Here is a 19,484-nt window from a genome sequence, read left to right on the forward strand (position 1 = left end):
TTTAGAAAATGTTTTTCAATTTATGTACCAACAACCTTGAAAATGTAAAACATCCTACATATTCATTAGGTGTGAATGCATTCTATTGTGTTGTACCTTGGACCGGTCGGTCAGTAGACTGCTGCGTATATTGAAGAATCAAGCTGTTCAGTTAGTTATATGTGGTTAACAAGTGTTTATTGTTGAAAAACATGGACAAGTTGTAACCCTATAATTTCTATTTTCTTTTGTGTTTACATACATATTTTAATACGTCGTCTGTCGTGTTATATTTATAGGTTAAGACTTTATTTTCTAATACGTGTTCATTAATTGGTTTTTGAACATGAATTTGATATTTGTTGTTTTTGTTTTAGTTATTTCATAGAATTTGAATAAAATATTAAAAGTAATAAAAATTTAAAGAATAAAATAAAATTGTTTAAATTTAACTAGAAAACGTAATTAATATGTTACGTTAAAATTAAATGAAAATATTAAAATTAAAAAGTACAGTTACTGAATAATTGCATAATAATTGTTTTTTTCTTTAAACACTTTTAGGTAAATAATGGTTAATTTTTGCGTAATATTCTGTATAGGAGTTAAGGTGAACGTTAACAGAGAATAATGGTAAATTTTTCCGCAGCACTATTAGAAATGGGAGCATTTTTTACATACGCAATACTATGAGACAACGGAGCAAATCATCTTTAAAACAAATCTAAAATGTTTAATCTTCAACAAAACAAATCCATGTTGTTGTCTTTAATTTTTAGTAACAAAAAATGTACCCCAATTAGATAAATATCAGTCAAACAACATTGTTGTGCTATATTGCAACATACCTATTTGCTGTATACATATATTTTTTAATTATGTCGATACATCCATTTCCCCTCGTGCCTCCGAAAAATGAGGCTAATTAAAATCGTTTACACACCCACTATCTCTGGTGGCAACCACCACCACCTGCCTAGTTGTATTCTTTGTCACTGTGGGCTTTCCACCTTTTGTTATTTTTTGGTGATATTTGTAAATCCCCTACCCTACCACCCCCTCCTGCTCCACCACATACCTTTAATTGCCTGATATGACAAACACGATTTAACAAAATTACTACAAGGTACACAATTCAGATGATGATGAAAAATATTTTAAAGTGCTTAAATAAAGAGGAATTAATATTGTTTAAATGTCAACATTACAAAATATGACATATTTCTTCTTCTCTCTATACAACAGCTTAAATGACAACAGTACCAGCCAGCCAACGAGCAACATCATAATTATTAAACATAATAAGATTAAAAATGAGCATTTTGTTTTTATTTTGTCTGATGAGCCTACAGAAAAACGAAAAACAAGTATCCAATTGAAGATATTGAAATGTTTACACTCGAGAAAAAAATATTTAGCAACCACATCAATGGACCATCAAGATGGCTCTCTGGTCTCTTTCACAGTGTAGCAATAATAAATCATAATATGATTTTTTTCTTGTTATTGTTATTTCTTTATTTATGTTATATCTTTGCACATTGTGATATATGACATTTTCCGATTTTTTTTCTCTCTCCCTTTTCCGCTATTCATCGGCATGGACTGGCTTTGTTTGATATTCTTATCATTTTTTCTGATATGGTCTTTAGAGCACTGAGTGAATGTCTCTCCGCCTCCTCCTCCCTACTTCTCCTACCCTGTTGTTTTGTTTATTTATTATCAGCTTAACACGTATCCATGCACAAAATCAACAGCAATTCAGCGAGTTTATCTCGAGTTGTAAAAACAAAATAACAACTTTGGTCTCTTTGCCATAGAAAATATTTGTATTATTCATTGGCGTTATTCTTGTTCTTCTTCATCATTATTTATTAATGTTGTTGCAATTTATTGTGAATGTTTTATTCACCGAGGATAGATACTCTAGTGTTTATTAAATAAATTTATTGGTTGTTATTATTTTTTGTTGATTCGTTTTTTTGTTGTTTTATGACAACAAATGTTTCTGGGTTATATTTGTTTTAAGCCCATGACAATTGCAAATTGTTTCCGTTATAAAGAATAAATAAAAATATGTGTCATTCTACAGTGGAATAACAGGTTCTCTTTGTTACAGTGGTACTTTTTAAAAGAACATTTTATCTCAAATATCCCTCCCTAAAGAAGACCACAATGTCTTCTTATAAAATACCACAACGTCTTTCCATAGAAGACCACTAAGTCTTCTCATAGAAAACCACAATGTCTTCATATAGAAGACCACATGATCTTCTTAAAGAAGACTAAATTTCTTCTCATGGAAGACCACAAGGTTTTCTTCTTATAGAATAACACAATGTCTTCTCATAGAAGAACACAAGGTCTTCTTATAGAAGACCACAAGGCCTTCGTATAGAAGACCACAAGGTCTTCGTATAGAAGACCACAAGGTCTTCGTATAAACGACCATAAGGTCTTCGTATAGACGACCACAAGGTTTTCGTATAGAAGACCACAAGGTCTCCGTATAGAAGACCACAAGGTCTTCGTATAGAAGATCACAAGGTCTTCGTATAGAAGACCACAAGGTCTTCTTATAGACGACCACAAGGTCTTCGTATAGACGACCACAAGGTCTTCGTATAGAGGATCACAAGGTTTTCGTACAGAAGACCACAAGGTCTTCGTATAGAAGACCACAAAGTCTTCTTATAAAAGAACACAAGTTCTTCTAATAGAAGACCACAATGTCTTCTTATAGAAGACCACAAGATCTTCTTATGGAAGACCACAAGTTCTTCTTATAGAAGACCACAAGCTCTTCAAATAGAACGCCACAAGGACTTCTTATAGAAGACCACAAGATCTTCGTATAAAAGACCACAAGGTCTTCGTATAGAAGACCACAAGGTCTTCGTATAGAAGACCACAAGGTCTTCGTATAGAAGACCACAAGGTCTTCGTATAAAAGACCACAAGGTCTTCGTATAGAAGACCACAAGGTCTTCGTATAGAAGACCACAAGGTCTTCGTATAGAAGACCACAAGGTCTTCGTATAGAAGACCACAAGGTCTACGTAGAGAAAACCACATGGTCTTCGTATAGAAGACAACAAGGTCTTCGTATAGAAGACCACAAGGTCTTCTTATAGAAGACCACAAGGCCTTCTTATAAAAGACTACAAGGTCTTCGTATAGAAGAACACAAAACCTTCTTATAGAAGACCACAAGGTCTTCTTATAGAAGACCACAAGGACTTCTTATAGAAGACCACAAGGTTTTCTTATAGAAGACCACAAGGTCTTCCTATAGAAGACCATAAGGTCTTCTTATAAAAGACCACAAGGTCTTCTTATAGAACACCACAAGGTCCTTTTATAGAATACCACAAAGTCTTCTTCGAGAAGGCCAAAACGTCTTCTTCTAGAATACCACAATGTCTTCTTATAGGAAACCACAAGGTCTTCTTATAGAAGAACACAAGTCTTCTTATAGAAGACCTCAACGTCTTCTTATAGAAGACCACAACGTCTTCTTATAGAAGACCACAACGTCTTCTTATAGATGATCTCATGTTTTTTTACAGAAGACAAGAAGCTCTTCTTATAGAAGACCACAAGCTCTTCGTATAGAAGACCACATGGTCTTCTTATAGAAGACCACATGGTCTTCTTGTAGAAGACTTCAAATCTTCCTATAGAAGACCACAAGGTCTTCTTATAAGAGACCACAAAGTCTTCTTATAGAAGAACACAAGGTCTTCTAGTAGGAGAACACAAGGCCTTCTTATAGGAGACCACAAGGTCTTTTTATAGAAGAACACAAGTTTTTCTTAAAGAAGACCACAAGGTCTTCTTATAGACCACAAGGTTTTCTTATAGAAGACCACAAGGTCTTCGTTTAGAAGCCCACAAGGTCTTCTTGTAGAAGAACACAAGGTCTTCTTATAGAAGACCACAAGATCTTCTTATAGAAGACCACAAGGTCTTCTTATAGAAGATCACAAAGTCTTCTTATAGAAGACCACAAGGTCTTCTTATAGAAGAGCACAAAGTCTTCTTATAGAAGACTACAAGGTATTCTTACAGAAGACTACAAGATCTTCTTATAGAAGACCACAAGGTCTTCTTATAGAAGACCGCAAGCTCTTCAAATAGAAGACCACAAGGTCTGCTTATAGAAGACCATAACGTCTTCTCTTTGAAGACTACAAGATTCTCTTATAGAAGACCATGAGTTATTTTCATAGAAAATCATTAGGTATTCTTATAGAAGGTATAAGAAAAACACAAGTTCTTCATACAGAAGACCACAATGCCTTCTTCTAGAAGACCACAAGGTCTTCTTCTAAAAGACCACAAGGTCTTCTTCTAAAAGACCACAAGGTCTTCTTATAGAAGACCACAAGGTCTTCTTATAGAAGACCACAAGGTCTTCTTATAGAAGACCACATAGTCTTCTTATAGAACACCACAAGGTCTTCTTATAGAAGACCACAAAGTCTTCTTATGGAACACCACAAGGTCTTCTTCTAGAAGACCACAAGGTCTTCTTCGAGAAGGCCACAAGGTCTTCTTCTTGAAGATCATGAGTTATTTTCAAAGAAGATCATTAGGTATTCTTATAGAAGGTATAAGAAGAACACAAGGTATTCTTATAGAAGACCATGAGTTATTTTCATAGAAGATCATTAGGTATTCTTAAAGAAGGTATAGGAAGAACACAAGTTCTTCTTATAGAAAACCAATAGGTCTTCTTATAGAAGACTACAAGGTCTTCTTATAGAAGACCACAAGGCCTTCTTAGAAAAGACAACAAGGTCTTCGTATAGAAGACCACAAGGTCTCCTTATAGAAGCCCACAAAGTTCTCTTATAGAAGACCACAAGGTCTTCTTATAGAAGACCACAAGGTCTTCTTATAGAAGACCACAAGGTCTTCTTATAGAAGACCACAAGGCCTTCTTATAAAAGACTACAAGGTCTTCGTATAGAAGAACACAAAACCTTCTTATAGAAGACCACAAGGTCTTCTTATAGAAGACCACAAGGCCTTCTTATAAAAGACAACAAGGTCTTCGTATAGAAGACCACAAGGTCTCCTTATAGAAGCCCACAAAGTTCTCTTATAGAAGACCAAAAGGTCTTCTTATAGAAGACCACAAGGTCTTCTTATAGAAGACCTCAAGGTATTCTTACAGAAGACCGCAAAGTCTTATTATAGAAGGCCACTAGGTCGTCTTATTGAAGACCAGAAAGTCCTAAAGTTAACGTCTTCTTATAAAAGAGGACCTTAAGTGCTTCATATAGAATAACACAAGGTTTTCTCATAGCAGACCATATTGTCCTTTCTGAGTAGATGGCATGGTGTTCGTATAGACGACCACGCGGTCTACGTAAAGAAGGTCTTGTTATAACCACAAGGAGAATACCACAAGGTCTTCTTACAGAAGACCACAAGGTCTTCTTATAGAAGACCCCAATGTCTTCTTACAGAAGACCACAAGGCCTTCTTATAGAGGACCACAAGTTATTCTTTCAGAAGACCACAGGGTCTTGTTATAAAAACCACAAAGTCTTCTTATAGAAAACCACAATGCCTTCTTATAGAATAAGGCTTTATAAAGTCTTCTAATTGAAGACCAAAATGCCTTCTTATAGAAGACCACACGATGCTTAGAATATTGATACTCCCTATACTCTTGATAGTGATATCCAGTGTTTGTTGCGTTATGTTATCCCCCAAAATTCTTCCCAAGTTGTTTGTCACATCATATTGTAAACATGTGAATATATTTTAAAGAAATGTCATTTTATTCGGATTAACTTTACAAAAAGCTATTCTCCAGCATATCTTATTTGCTTACAACCAACTGTCATCTCGTCTGTTTTTCCAATCTCCCATGAGTCATAAATTTTTCAAAACAATTGCTTCCAGTGTTTCTGGTGCATTTCCCTTGTTAGCTTTTAAAGTGAATTGCTCACAAAATACTACTGAAGATAAATAAATTTTCATTAAAATGAATTTCATTGCATTTGAAAAAGATTTTCTTCTTCATGATGACGCCAGTACGAAGCACCCGTCAACCCCACGCTCCCACCTCTAACACAAAATAAATATTTGAGCTAACTTAAAATTGGAATAAAGAAATATTTTAATATACTTTCGCAGGCAAGGAAAATTGATGCTGGTATTTCCCATTACGAGTAGCGTCATCATCATCATCATCGTCACCAACATATGGGGCGAGAAGTAGAGTACTTCAAATATTTTGTTAGGGTCTCGACGAGTACCACCACCACATGATTACGATATGATGATGATGGCAGTAATTTACATTCTAGGCTAGAATTCAAAAACAGTGGGAAAATTTTGTTGTAGAACTTTACCGGGCTATGCTACTTGTATTGAAGTGGTACAGATATGCATGTTCGTAGTGGTTCTGGTTTTCGAGATAAGCGGTAATCTAAAGCTTGGAAAGAAGGGGGAATATGGGATGTGAATAGCTTTTATAAATTAAAATTAAGAGTGCAAAGGAGGTTGTTGGGGAAATGCATTTAATTTTGTGGTTGACTCCAAAAGATGGGGGAGGTGGGTTTAGTTTATTAAGAGTGCAATGTAGGTTGTGGGGAAATGCATTTAATTTGGAGGTTGGTTGACTGCAAAAAGTGGGGGGAGGTGGGTTTAGTTTAAGTTAATGAACTTTATCACTTCTAAATAGTTAAACACAGCAAATATAGTGTTTAAACACTGCGTATTTTTTTGTTTATTAGTATGAATCAAATATGATTTAGGAAGAAAAACATAAAATTAGTTAGTTTGAAACTGTTATTGTGTGTATTGCATACTTTAGGGTTTAGAACTAGAAGTGCATATTTTTAGGCTGACCAAAACATAGACATTTATAAAGTTATTTATTTTGATTTTATTATTTTTGTGCGTGATGTATTTTTTTTAGCCCTCAATTTTAATAAAATAAAGTCCTTGCACTTCAATCTAATATTCTCCCGTATGGACCTTTCTAATCCTCTAAATCAGCTTATATACAGCTATATGCATTCTATAACCCACAGAAAGGGGTAGCCTATGTTCATTCCATGTTGGTTGATAAAACCTATTGTGGTTAAGGGCTGCACAAGTGTTGCTTAGTTTTGAATGATAAAACTGTAAAATGTGTAAATTATAGATATGAAAATATATTATGCAGTTATGTACGTACATACACATGTGGGTAAGTACGTTGTGGTTCTATTTCTGTAAATTATATTAAAAACCACAAACTAAAAACGTATTTTATGTACGATTGCGAGCATGGCAGAAGAGCTCGTGAGAAGTGCAACATTCGTCGCCCAACACCCATCACAGGCGGTTTGCTTTTATGTAGATTTGATTTTGGTAATGCTTGTAAACAATTTCGTTATTACAATAGTTTATTATTTACAACAAGTTGTAAATATTTTTCGGCATAGCCAAAAACTGTTGTTTTTTATGACTAATAACAACACTGCACATTTGCAACTTTAAGTCAATGAAATGTTCAAAATATTTTTCAATTTAATATTTGGCAGCTTAGTTTCACTGCTCCTTTTTGGAAATTACACGTCTGTGTCTTTTTAATATCCGTTCCAGTTTTGTTTTTTTTTTCTTGTTCATGTTTTGCATGGCAGCTTCTTAGTTTTGTTGTTGGTCAACAGGTGTTGTTTTCAGGTTAGTATGTAGGTGTTTTTGATGTGGCTGCTGCTGTTTTGATGCCAGCCCCTTAGCATTCCTTAATTTGTGTCATAAAAAAATGCCCGCATGCACACTACTGGTCACTCACACATAATACAATTTTAATTAGAAGTCAATGAAAGGTGAGTTAAAGTTAGGGAAAACATTTGATACAACTTTTTTAAATATCTTATTTTCTTAAAAAACAAAAACATTATTGGGTCTAAGGTCACCGAGTGCTCACGGTGCTCTTGAAACAATTTTAAATGGAAGGTACTTACACCTCGGAAGTTTTTGCGGATTCTGAAACTACAATGTTTATAGAATAGAAAAATCAAGAAATAAAAAAAAATCGCCGGAGCGCTTTTTAAATAAATTGCGATTTAAGTTGTCATTTTTAGGGGTTGTTTAGGTTTTCACGATTTTGCTTAGAAACAACAAGTCCTATCGTAATGGGACTAAAGAGAATGTTGTATCTATGAAAATTCTCTACAAGATTGACCTTTATGGTATTCTCGTCGGTTTTGCCGTTTTTGAGATATAGAAGTTTCTCAATAGGACTTGCGGTTTCTAAGCAAAATCGTGAAAACCTAAACAACCCCTAAAAATTTCAACTTAAATCGCGATTTATTTAAAAAGCGCTCCGGCATTTTTTTTTGTGTTTTGATTTTTCTCATCTATGAACATTGTAGTTTCAGAATCCGCAAAAACCTCCAAGGTGTAAGCACCTTCCATTTAAAATTGTTTCAAGAGCACCGTGTGGAATTTTTAGATATATTATAAAATTTAAGACAATAAATGCAGTTTTTCGTGTTCATTATTCCACCAAATTTTTTCTTTTTGCTCTTATCTACAAGTTTGCTGCAGAGGTCAAAACAAGATTTGTATTGGTTCTATAGATATAGCACCGATGTGCTTTAAAAAACAGTATTTAACCATGTTTAGATAAATATATAATGGTTTCAAAAACATCTCAGAAAGAACAAAGGAGACTTCTAACATATCAATGAGTGCACCCCGATTCATATTAGCTCAATACTGAGGGTATTTTGCCGTCGTTGAAAGCTTGATGTTGCCTGGCCGGGGAATAGTACCCCCCAACCAACCATGTTTAGATGAGGCCATAAAATCAGAACCCGATCCAAGAAAACAAAACCCAAAAAGACTTTTAGCCTATTGAGTCTCTAAAATGCAGAAGGCTGAAGTAGTTTGCACACGATTAGGTCAAAAATTTTGCACAGTGTAATTTTTTACAGTGTTTTATTTAACTTGTCACAAAAGTCTGTTTAGTTCAAATCTAGTAACTTATTTTCCACACAGTTGCAGTTGACCAATCGAACTAAAACTTTGCACAATCTTCAGATTTGGATGACAATACATAAATATGAAACCAAAACCAATCTGGGTTCATTTTTTCTAATGGCGCCCATGGTATCGCTACCACCCCATTTAAAGTATTTTAAGGATTCTATCTTCATTTTTAGGCCGAATTTGCTGAAACTTGGCATTTGGAGTTCCCAATGGAAACTTTCCCAGCAAAAATTATGGACATACAGTTGCGTTCAAAATAATAGGAGCGCCTATACAAAAAAAGAAAATTGTCAAAAAATATGGTTAAACTTACCCATTTTGGTTTATTTTGAATTTGTTTAACATTGTTGACATCCCAACAGTTAACTCATCAGCAGAAATGTGGCAATCTGTTTTAAATTATTTACTGTTTACACCAACATTATAAATCGTGTTTAAAGTTTTTGTTCAAAAAAATAGGAGTGTGGAAGAAAAAGGGCGATAAAAATAGCTTTAGTTGAGTTTAGGATCAAAATTGTCAATATTTTAGTTAACAGTAGTAAATCCAATAGATTTTATGAGATTTGATTGCTGTTTGAAAACAAAAGTCCTTTGGAGGTAGCCAAGAAACAGGCGATTGTCCTTGCAGAAATTGTTTCCATAAATTGAGCACTTATTGGGCAACTCAATAGATTTTGTAGACAAAAGCTTTAACGATTAGATATTTTTGATGCTGTGGATGTTATCTCTAACAATATATAATGATTGGTATCCCATAAATTTGTGTATTTTGATCCTTGAGCCAAGTTTAAGGACAGTTTACATTAGCCCTTAAAGCAAGGATCGACTAAAAATCGTATCTATAAGGAATTTATTCCCCTAACCAAATAATATTTAAAAGTCCTCAGGATGCAAACCTTGTATATGCAATCAGTTTCGCTTCTATTCAAAAAATGTTTAAAACGTGAACGGTTGACATGTACTTTGCACAATTTAGTGATAGGCAGGCTGGGATTGCACTAAGGTTGGTATACGCCGTAATAGATTTTTCAATATAAACTTACGTTTTTCACACAAAAATACTTCATTTAGGTTATTTTCATTAGGAAACTGTTTATTATACGATGCAAAACCTAATAAAAATAATCTTAGGCCAACTTCAAAAGTTTGTCTTTAAAGTTTCCTTCTCAACAAAGCGTTTTGAAAAATGTCTCATATGTGCCAATCATCCAATTATTCAAAAATGAACCATATAATGAATTCTGCGTGCAGTTAAGATGCTAAGGACCTCAAAACATCACTTGATTGAGAAATTAATGCCTTATAGATACGCTTTTTTTAACCGATCCTTACGTAAAGAGGTAACGGAAACCGGCTTTAACTTGGCTCAAGGATCAAAATACACACATTTCTGGGATACCGATCATTATATATTGTTCGAGATAACAGTCAGAGCATAAAAAAACTCTAATCACTAAAGTTATGTCTACAAAATCCATTGAGTTACCCAATAAGTGCTCAATTTATGGAAAAAATCGCTGCAAGGACAATCACCTGTTTTTAGGCTACCTCCCAAAGAACTTTTGTTTTCCAACAGCCATCAAATCTCATAAAATCTATTGGATTCACTACTGTCAACTAAAATATAGACACTTTTGATCTTAAACTCAACTAAAAATATTTTTATTGTCCTTTTTCGTCCGTACTCCTATTTTTTTTTGAACAACAAATTTGAAGGCGATTTATAATGTTGGTGTAAACAGTAAATAATTTAAAACAGATTACCACATTTCTGCTGATGAATTAACTGTTGGGATGTCAACAATGTTAAAAAAATTCAAAATAAACCAAAATGGGTAAGTTTAACCATGTTTATTCGACCATTCCCTTGGTGTGAATGAGCACTCCTATTATTTTGAACACAGCTGTAAGTCCTGGTTTTGGTAGCCCTTAGCCCTTATATAACGGTACCACACGATTTCAGGTATTTTTAAGTTTTAATAGATAAGGTTTCAATATAGACACAATCGGTCCACTTCTTCGGGTACCTCCCACACAAAATTTCGGAAAAGTTCAGAGGGAAGACAACCTTCGAACGGATCTGCTGATTCGGTCCTAAATTTTGTCAAATTTTAGTTTAAGTTCGAAGATAAGCCATATCGGTCCACTCCTCCAGGTACCTCCCACACAAATGTTCGGAAAATTGTTCGCACGATAACTCTGAAGGGAATGACCGATTTGGTTCATACTTTACACATCCTAATATATCAACCACTCTCTAAACTTATTGCAACAAGATGCGACACAAGTGTGCGCAATTTTAAACATTTTTGTTGAAATGCGATTATTACGCATAAATTATGCTGAAATTATGAACCTCTGTGTCTAAAGTGAATGAATATGCAAGAATAAATGACTAAATTTAAAACATTTTATGCGTAAAAATCATATTTCAACAAAAATGTTTAAAATTGCACACATGTGTATCGCATCTTGTTTAGAGTGCAGATATAGATCAGGTTTGAATATGGACTATATTTGTCCACTACTTCGGGTACCTCCCACACAATATTCCAGATACGTTCACTTTAAGACCTGCACTCGAATCACATTGATTTTTGTTGAAGAAACTTTCATTCGCTACCTCAATTACGACGGAAAAAGGGCAAGTCTATACTTCTTGAGAAAACAGACTGAAACATGTAATAACCCATATGTAATGGCTGGAGAGCACGATAACTCTCGAACTGATCAACCGATTTGGCCGTCATATTTTGTCCAAACTTAGTTTCTGTTCGAAGATGGGCAATGTCGGTCCACAACTTCGGATACTTTCCCCCAATGGGTATGCACGATATCTCTTGAAAGGGCAACCAAACAATTTGGTCAAAACTTTGGATCTCCTAATATTTTGTCAAAATTTAGTTTAACTTCTAAAATGGTTCATATAGGTCCTCGCTTTAGGTTACCTCCCCCACAAATGTTTAACATTTGTGCTTAAGTGCAGTTTAGGGTCTGTTCGAAGATGCTTTGGAAATGTATGCTGTTCGTTGTGGTCCTGTTTACAGCGATATTATGTTTTCCGTAGACAAGTCCATGCTTCCTGGTCCAAAGTTATACGATGACCCACTGAAATGACTAGTGGGCGCGGTATATATCGAAAAGATATGACTCCCAACATAAAATCCACTTCCGTAATGGACTATTCCTTCAAGTAACTCCTCCGTAACACTTTTGAACTTTATTTCTAATCTACATTTTTGTCGGCAAGTTAAAATGTCCAAAAAGGGCCACAAAATTCTGAAAAGACCCTGTTCGTAGATGCAATCTGTTCGTAGATGAAAGTTTTAATTCACAAAGGCTGGGGGTATATCTCTGTCGGCAAAGCCGACTGATACTTTTTACTTGCTTTATTTTATGTTGCTCTTTACTGTATTAGAACACTTGAACTTCTGATTTGTAGCCGAACACACTACATACTAGGCCACGCACACGAACATTAAGGGTTGTTTAAACGCTTACATGTGCACCACCAGTGTTTTTTTTTTAACAAAAAGTACACGGGCGGCGGTGAACGTTGAACACACAAGCCTCTGATGTGTAGTCGGACACACAAGGTCACCTTGCTTAAAACTTAGTGAGGAGTAATATAAGTAGTTATTTTTGTTTACATTAGTAATGGGTTACATAATGAATAACGGATCCGCTTTTCTCTGTCGGACAAGTCGACTTATACTTTCTTACTTGTTATCTATATTTTTTTCGGCCTAAATTGGCTATAACTTTTATGAGGTTCTCAGTGCTCAAAAAATTTAATTACTGAAAAGTTAAAAATAATATTAAACGACAAGCGTTTTATTTGAGAGATTCCATAATGAAAAATTATTTACTAGTTTGAAGTGCATTTATAAATAAAACACTGTAACTTAATTTGTTAATTATTTTTTATTGTATTTGCCGAAAATGTGTGAATACAAATGACAACATTTTTCGAAGAATATTTTATTTTATTTATTTATTTTTTTTTTTTGTTCAAAATAAAAAAAATCGTTTTGTGTTCTATTCTCGCATTAAATTGAAACAAAAAATTAAGATAACACTGTGCAACATTTTTAAGGTGATCTTGTGCAAACACTTCGAACTGAGGATTTTTTGAAAGTACAGACCCAAACGACAAGCAACCCTAGTTGGGTTTTGTTGTGTCAGATCCAGCTCGGATTTCATGGCCCTATCTAAACATGGTTAAATATTGAGTTTTTAAAGAAATTCGGGGCTATATCTCTGAAACCAATGCGAATCTTCTTCTGACCTCTGAAGCAAATTTGTAGATAAGGACAAGAATAAAATATTTGGAGAAATAGTGAACTCGAAAAACTACATTTATTGCCTCAAATTTCAAAATATATGCAAAAATTCCACAATTTTTATACATTTCGCACCGTATCTCCAAAACCGTTAATTTTTTCTGAATATTTTCTTTCGGAAAAATATTCCCTGGAATGTAATACACAACTCTTCAGAACATGTCATTGTTGTAAAATGCCTCTATGCCGTTGTTTTCAGTACATTTTTCAACGACGATTTAATAAAAACGTCAATAATGTAGTGAAATCCAAAATGCGAGAATAAACTGTTGGTGTGAACTGTGTTTGAAATACGTGTTGTAAAAGATATGATGCAAAATACCGCTGAAACAACATGAAGTAAGCATTTTACAGTTTCAGAATGTTCTAAAGAATTGTTGAGAACTTTATTTGGAAGATTTTTGCAAAAGGTTACTTGGTTCAACTCCCAATAGTTTAGCCGATAATGACCAGAATTTCAGCAATTCTGTAAAATTGCCTATATTTTATAGATTTTGATGCCCTAAATGGAGTTTTTCTTATGTGGTTTTTTCAGAAGATAAGTTCTACTAATTTAGGGCTACAATATTGCTAAAGACAGCAAGGCCAAATTCCTATTCGTTTCTGAGATAAAGGCATGATAAATGCAAAAAATGTAGATATAGCCCGGTTTAGATGAGGCCATAAAATCCGAACTGGATCTGACAGGACAAAACCCTACTAGGGTTTTTGTAGTCTAAATATGTACTTTCAAAAAATGCATACTAAAAGTAGTTTGCATTTTCAGTGTTGCATAGTGTAATATAAACATGCGGCAATGCAAAAGTCAACGATAACCATTGGAGATTAACTAGAGAATTAATGCAAATATTATATTTATTTTTTGTTCATGCGTAAAGTGTTTTTTTTTTCACTTTTTCTAACGATATCTAATTCATTGTGCAGGTATGCGAGTTTAAGCTTCCTGCTTTTTGGTTTTAACGCCAGAATTTTTTTTCGTGAGAACAATTTTTTTGTGAAAATCAAATTGTGGAGATTTTTAAAAATCTTGTAACAAGTAAGTTTTTCAGCTAAAGCATACAAATTTCTAAAAATCGGAAATAAGAAATCTCCACAAATATGAGTGACTAACTGTTCTTAGGTGTATTTCTTGTTACATCTTTAGTTGTCTTTTAAAAGCACAGTGGCTAACTCTGGCTTAATATTTTTGATAATTCTCATTTAAAAATTAGTTTTGATGACCAAATTATAAACATGTGTTTTATAGAGTATCGATTTCTATAATCATATATTTTTGTTGTTTTTTTATATTTAAACCCTTATCACCGTTTTGTAATCTCCTAATGGGTAACTCAAACAAAACAGCAACAACTTTGTTGTCTGCTCCAACAATGTTGCCTTTACAAACAAATTTGACATTTTATCCTTATTATCGCACAAATCGTTATTAATCGCTTGTTATTGTTTTTAAGTTCGTTATGTTGGCAATTATTTTTTTTTAATTTCTATTTATTTTTTTGTGAAAAAAACGTGTCATAATGTCTATGACACAATCAAGATTGAAACTTACAAAAAAACTCCTTTTTACAAATGAGAGTATTCCATTCATGGGGAGGGAATGAAAGTGAATCTTGGTATCTTCCCAAACATCAGCAACATCCCCTCTGGCAGATTCAGTCAAGTGGTGATGGTACTCTGGCAATGAGGAGATCTCCGACACTGCCGCGCCAATGATGATGATGTTGTTAACAAATTTATTGGTTGTTATTATTAATAATACAATTGTTGATGTCGTTTGTTTTTGTTGTTATCAAATCTTGGGCCATTGTTTATTAAACCTTGTTGTTGTTGTTTTTGTTGTTATTACCATTGTGTACTGCATTATGTAAATAAACAAACAATCAACCATAGTTTTGTGTTGTGCTAATGTCAATGCAACAAACGTGCTGTTTTTTTTTTTCTTTCCATTTTATTTTTGTGTCTTGATTTGTCCGTTGTGGTTGGTTGGATGGCTGACTGGCAGTTAAGTCATGTCTTTGATTGTTGCCTAGGTTAGGTCGTCGTCAAAATATTGTTGTTATGATTTCTTTCTTTCTTTCGATTGAAAACATCATCAAACGACCATCCTTGTTTGTTTGCTTGTTTTGGAAATAAATCGAAACCGAATCGAAAAACTTCCTTTTTCTTTCCGTTTTTATTTGCGCTCTGTCTGTGGAGAAATGTTAAACAGTTTCAAAACGTCAACTATAAAACCAATGGCGTTCGACTGGCTGCTACATGTCATTGGTGTCCGCCACAATTGCGTGCGGTTTGCTGGTTTATTTGATTTTTTCCTTAAGGCGGAAGTTGCCTCAAAACTCGAGTGAGTTGGTTATTGTGTTAACAAACCAACACCAAAAGCTTTGCAACAACAAACAACAACATGACAGTCATGCGGCCAGGCCAGCAATGGAGTACACATTTAGCCCTGTGCGTTTTCGCCTTAAAATTGCAATTGCAAATGATGTTCAATCGCCAGCAGTAAACATAAAACCTATCATGAAAATTGTATAAGAAAAACAAAACAGCAAAGAAAATGAAAATCATTATTTTTATTAAAAACCAAGTTGAGGCCCTCTTCATGATCAAGTCGAAGTTCATGTGAATTTATTTATACATTTTAATAAGGTATAGCTGCTTATCATGCCTTTAAGAAATGAAAAAAAAACACGATGGCAGATCTTTAAAAAAATACGCAAACCCAGAAATTGTTTGCTTATTTTCTTCCACAACCTTCAGCTTACTCTGCCCTCCCTGCCCTACGAGGCTTTAAAGCCCAGAAAAAAACTCGGAAGTGTTTGTTGCCAACAGTTTACACGTATTTCCGTAACCCTATTTTTCCCTCCTTGGGTTTTCATAAGAGACACACTTTCCCTTACCCCTTACCCTTTTCCTTGTTTTCCATCATCACTTTCCTTTGAGCCATTGAAATTGATTTATGTGTTATTATTTGTCTTGTAGTTGTAATTATTGTTTATTGAAGATATCACCTCACACACATATAAAATGTTAGACAACTCATTAAATTACATATTTATGCATAAACTAATATACGAGTATGTATGTAGTGTGTGTTGTGCTGTTATACATGGAAGTGATGTTAACTTTGAAGTTTACATTTCACTAGGTCTTCCTTTACCAGCAGGAAAGTGTTTGACATCAGTGTTCCTCTGGTTTGTGGTCCGTTCCTCTGGTGTTACTTCTATTAGAGGAAGTACACATTTTAATTAGGTAATAATGTCCCCGACATCATTACCATTAACGTCATCATCATCATCATCGCCTTTGGAAAATCGTGTCGATTTTATAATCAGACTAACTAACTGAAATGGAAAGTAAGAAAAGTAATGTGGTTTATGTGGTTAGGAGCTACTGAACTAAATGAAAATAGGTTTTATACCGTCTTCCATCAATGCCAAGATAAAGTGTAGCAATATTGTTGTGATCGATATAATGGTTATAACCATTAAAAGTATGAAAGAACACAACAGACTATTCAAAGAGCTATTCTGGAATCCCAAACCTTTTAAGTATTGAACAAAATTAAATAATTATCTCCTAGTGGACTTTTTGGCAGATCACAACTTTACTTTACCGGACAAGCGAATGAACTAGTCAACTCAAAGTTTACTAAACTTCCTCAGTCAGAACATTCCTTAAGAATATTCGTAATATCTATATTAAAACATAAACATTTGCAGGTTATCTACTTCATTCCCTTTAAAATAAAGCGCCACTGCAAAAAGAAATTGCAAAAAATCGCTTCCTCTCTCTTCTCTCCTATAATTGTCGGCTTTCTTGTCGGCACTTTGATGGAAATGTTAAATATTTAAATGAAATCATTTGAATTCATATCAAAGATTCCGACCAGTACAAACAACACAGTCCAGGCGGCCATTAGTAATGGCCTATTCTCATTGAAATATAATGCCAAAGAGAAATTGCATTTTATATGAAAACAACCAAAGAAGAAGAAGCGAAAAATAAACGTCAATCGACATCTGTGCGCAATTATAAAATGAATTAAATTAAATTTAAACGCATACAAGACACGTAACTCGATTTAATAAAGGCGCATGCGCAACAATCAAACGTTGAAACTAAGTCTAACATGAGATGGTTGCGGGTCTCTGGGGAACAAATGTTCAAAAGCTTAAAGCAGAAGGAAAAAAAGTGTACGGAATTTTTCGTGCTTAATGTTAAGGTCAGAAATGTAAAGTAAAAAGAGTAATCGGTCATAATCGGTTATTACCTGTTTAGGACCGTATTGAAAGATCTAGAAATCTGTCCTGAGAAAGCATTAGCAAGTAAAGAACAATGGGAAACTTTTGTTAAGTGGAGGCAATATGTTAATCTCTAGAGTTGTGGGGTTCATTAACTGATTAGTTCAAAGGAACAATTCCGTCAGGTCATTCATTTATATCGTTCATTTAGCCCGCCTCCTTCATATATAGTCGAAATTCTCTATAACGTAGCACTTACAGTCCGAAGAATTACTACATTATAGAGAGATTATTTTGTATGAGAATTTCCACCAGTGCTTTAAAACAATTTCGTAATAGAGAAGTATTTGTTACAGGGAAGTTCATTATAGAGAAGTTATGCTGTAGTTCTTCTAGTCCATTAAATTGAACTAATGAAGCCACCACCCTCTTTCATATAGTTCTTCTAGTCCGTTAAATTGAACGAATTAGTATCTCGAGAAATGAACGAACGGAACCATATCCAGTTAATTCGTTTATATCGTTCATTTAGATTATCTCATTCATTTACCCCTCTCAATCATATAGATTATCTAGTCCATTAAAATAAACGGATGAATATTCCGTGAAATGGACGAATGGAACCATAAACAGTTCATTCATTTGTATACCCTCAGCATTTATGCTAACGAGGGTATATACACTTTCATACGGGCAAAATGTGCCTCATCGAAATAATGGTTTTAGACCCCAAGTATGTTTGTACCATATCCGTTTCAGACAATTTTGAGTAGATCTAGCAATGTCCGTCCGTCTGTCTGTCTGGCTGGCTGGCTGGAGCGCACGATAACTCTCGAACGGATGAACCGATTCGGTTCAAATTTTGGCTTTCGTAATATTTTGCCCAAACTTTGTTTAAGTTCGAAGATGGGCTATATCGGTCCACTCCTTCCGGTACCTCCCCCACAAAAGTTCGAAAATGTTCGGAAAATTTGTGCGCAAGATAACTCTTGAAGGGAGTAACCGATTTAGTCCACACTTTGCCCATCGTAAAATGTGTACCAGACTTAGATAATGTTTAAATATAGACTCAATCGGCCCACTCCTTCGGGCACCTCCCACACAAAATTTTGGAAAAGTTCAGTTTAGGGCCATCTCTCGAATCGATCTGATTTTTGTCTTAGCAACTTGTATTCACTACCCTCCATACGACGGTACAAGTTTCATTAAGGGCAAGTCCATACTTCCTGAGAAAATAGCCGGAAAGTTGCAAAAAAACCCCTATGACACCGTGTGAGGTGGTTGAAGCGCAATATAACTCTAGAACGGATCTGCCGATTCGGTCCACAATTTGGCCTTAGTAATATTTTGTCCAAACATAGTTTAAGTTTGAAGATAAGCCATATCGGTCCACTCCTTCAGGTACCCCTCCCCACAAAAGTTCAAAAATTTTCGGAAAATTTGTTCATACGGTAACTCTTGAAGGGAGTGGTCGAATTGGTCCACACTTTACACATCCTAATAGATATAGATCAGGTTCAAATATGGACTATATTTGTTCACTCCATCCGGTACCTCCCACACAAAATTTCGGATAAGTTCACTTTAAGACCTGCTATCGAATCACTTTGATTTTTGCATTCGCTGTCTCCATTACGATGGTAAACGTTTTTTCAGGGGGCAAGTCCATACGTCTTGAGCAAACATCCCGAAAGGTGTAAAAACCCCCTATGTTACCATATGTAGTGGCTGGAGATCCACTTCCATAATGGTCAATGTAGATCCATTCGTTTTAGTATCTCCTCCGCAAAACTTTTGATCTCTAATCCAAATGAACATTTTTGTCGGTTCAAATTCCCAACATTTTTGAAAACCCCTGAATACATAAGTTTTTTTGGGAAAAATTGTTTCAATATATACAGGCGGAGGGTATATCTCT

General features: G+C 34.6%; 1 protein-coding gene across 5 annotated transcripts in view; it reads left to right on the forward strand.

The window, feature by feature from the left end:
* The window catches only part of LOC141397780 (rho guanine nucleotide exchange factor 10-like protein), a 316,226-nt gene that overhangs the window by 127,166 nt on the left and 169,576 nt on the right, over positions 1-19,484 (forward strand). The window contains exon 2 of one of the 5 annotated variants that reach the window (XM_073974503.1): positions 2,043-2,057. The exons of the other annotated variants lie outside the window; for them this stretch is intronic. The gene's annotated coding sequence lies outside the window, so the exon portion shown is untranslated. The remainder of the gene's footprint in view (positions 1-2,042; positions 2,058-19,484) is intronic. 5 annotated transcript variants of the gene reach the window in all.

Source organism: Musca autumnalis, unplaced genomic scaffold (genome assembly GCF_047663935.1).
Source record: "Musca autumnalis isolate F117 unplaced genomic scaffold, ASM4766393v1 scaffold_3, whole genome shotgun sequence".
Taxonomy (NCBI): domain Eukaryota; kingdom Metazoa; phylum Arthropoda; class Insecta; order Diptera; family Muscidae; genus Musca; species Musca autumnalis.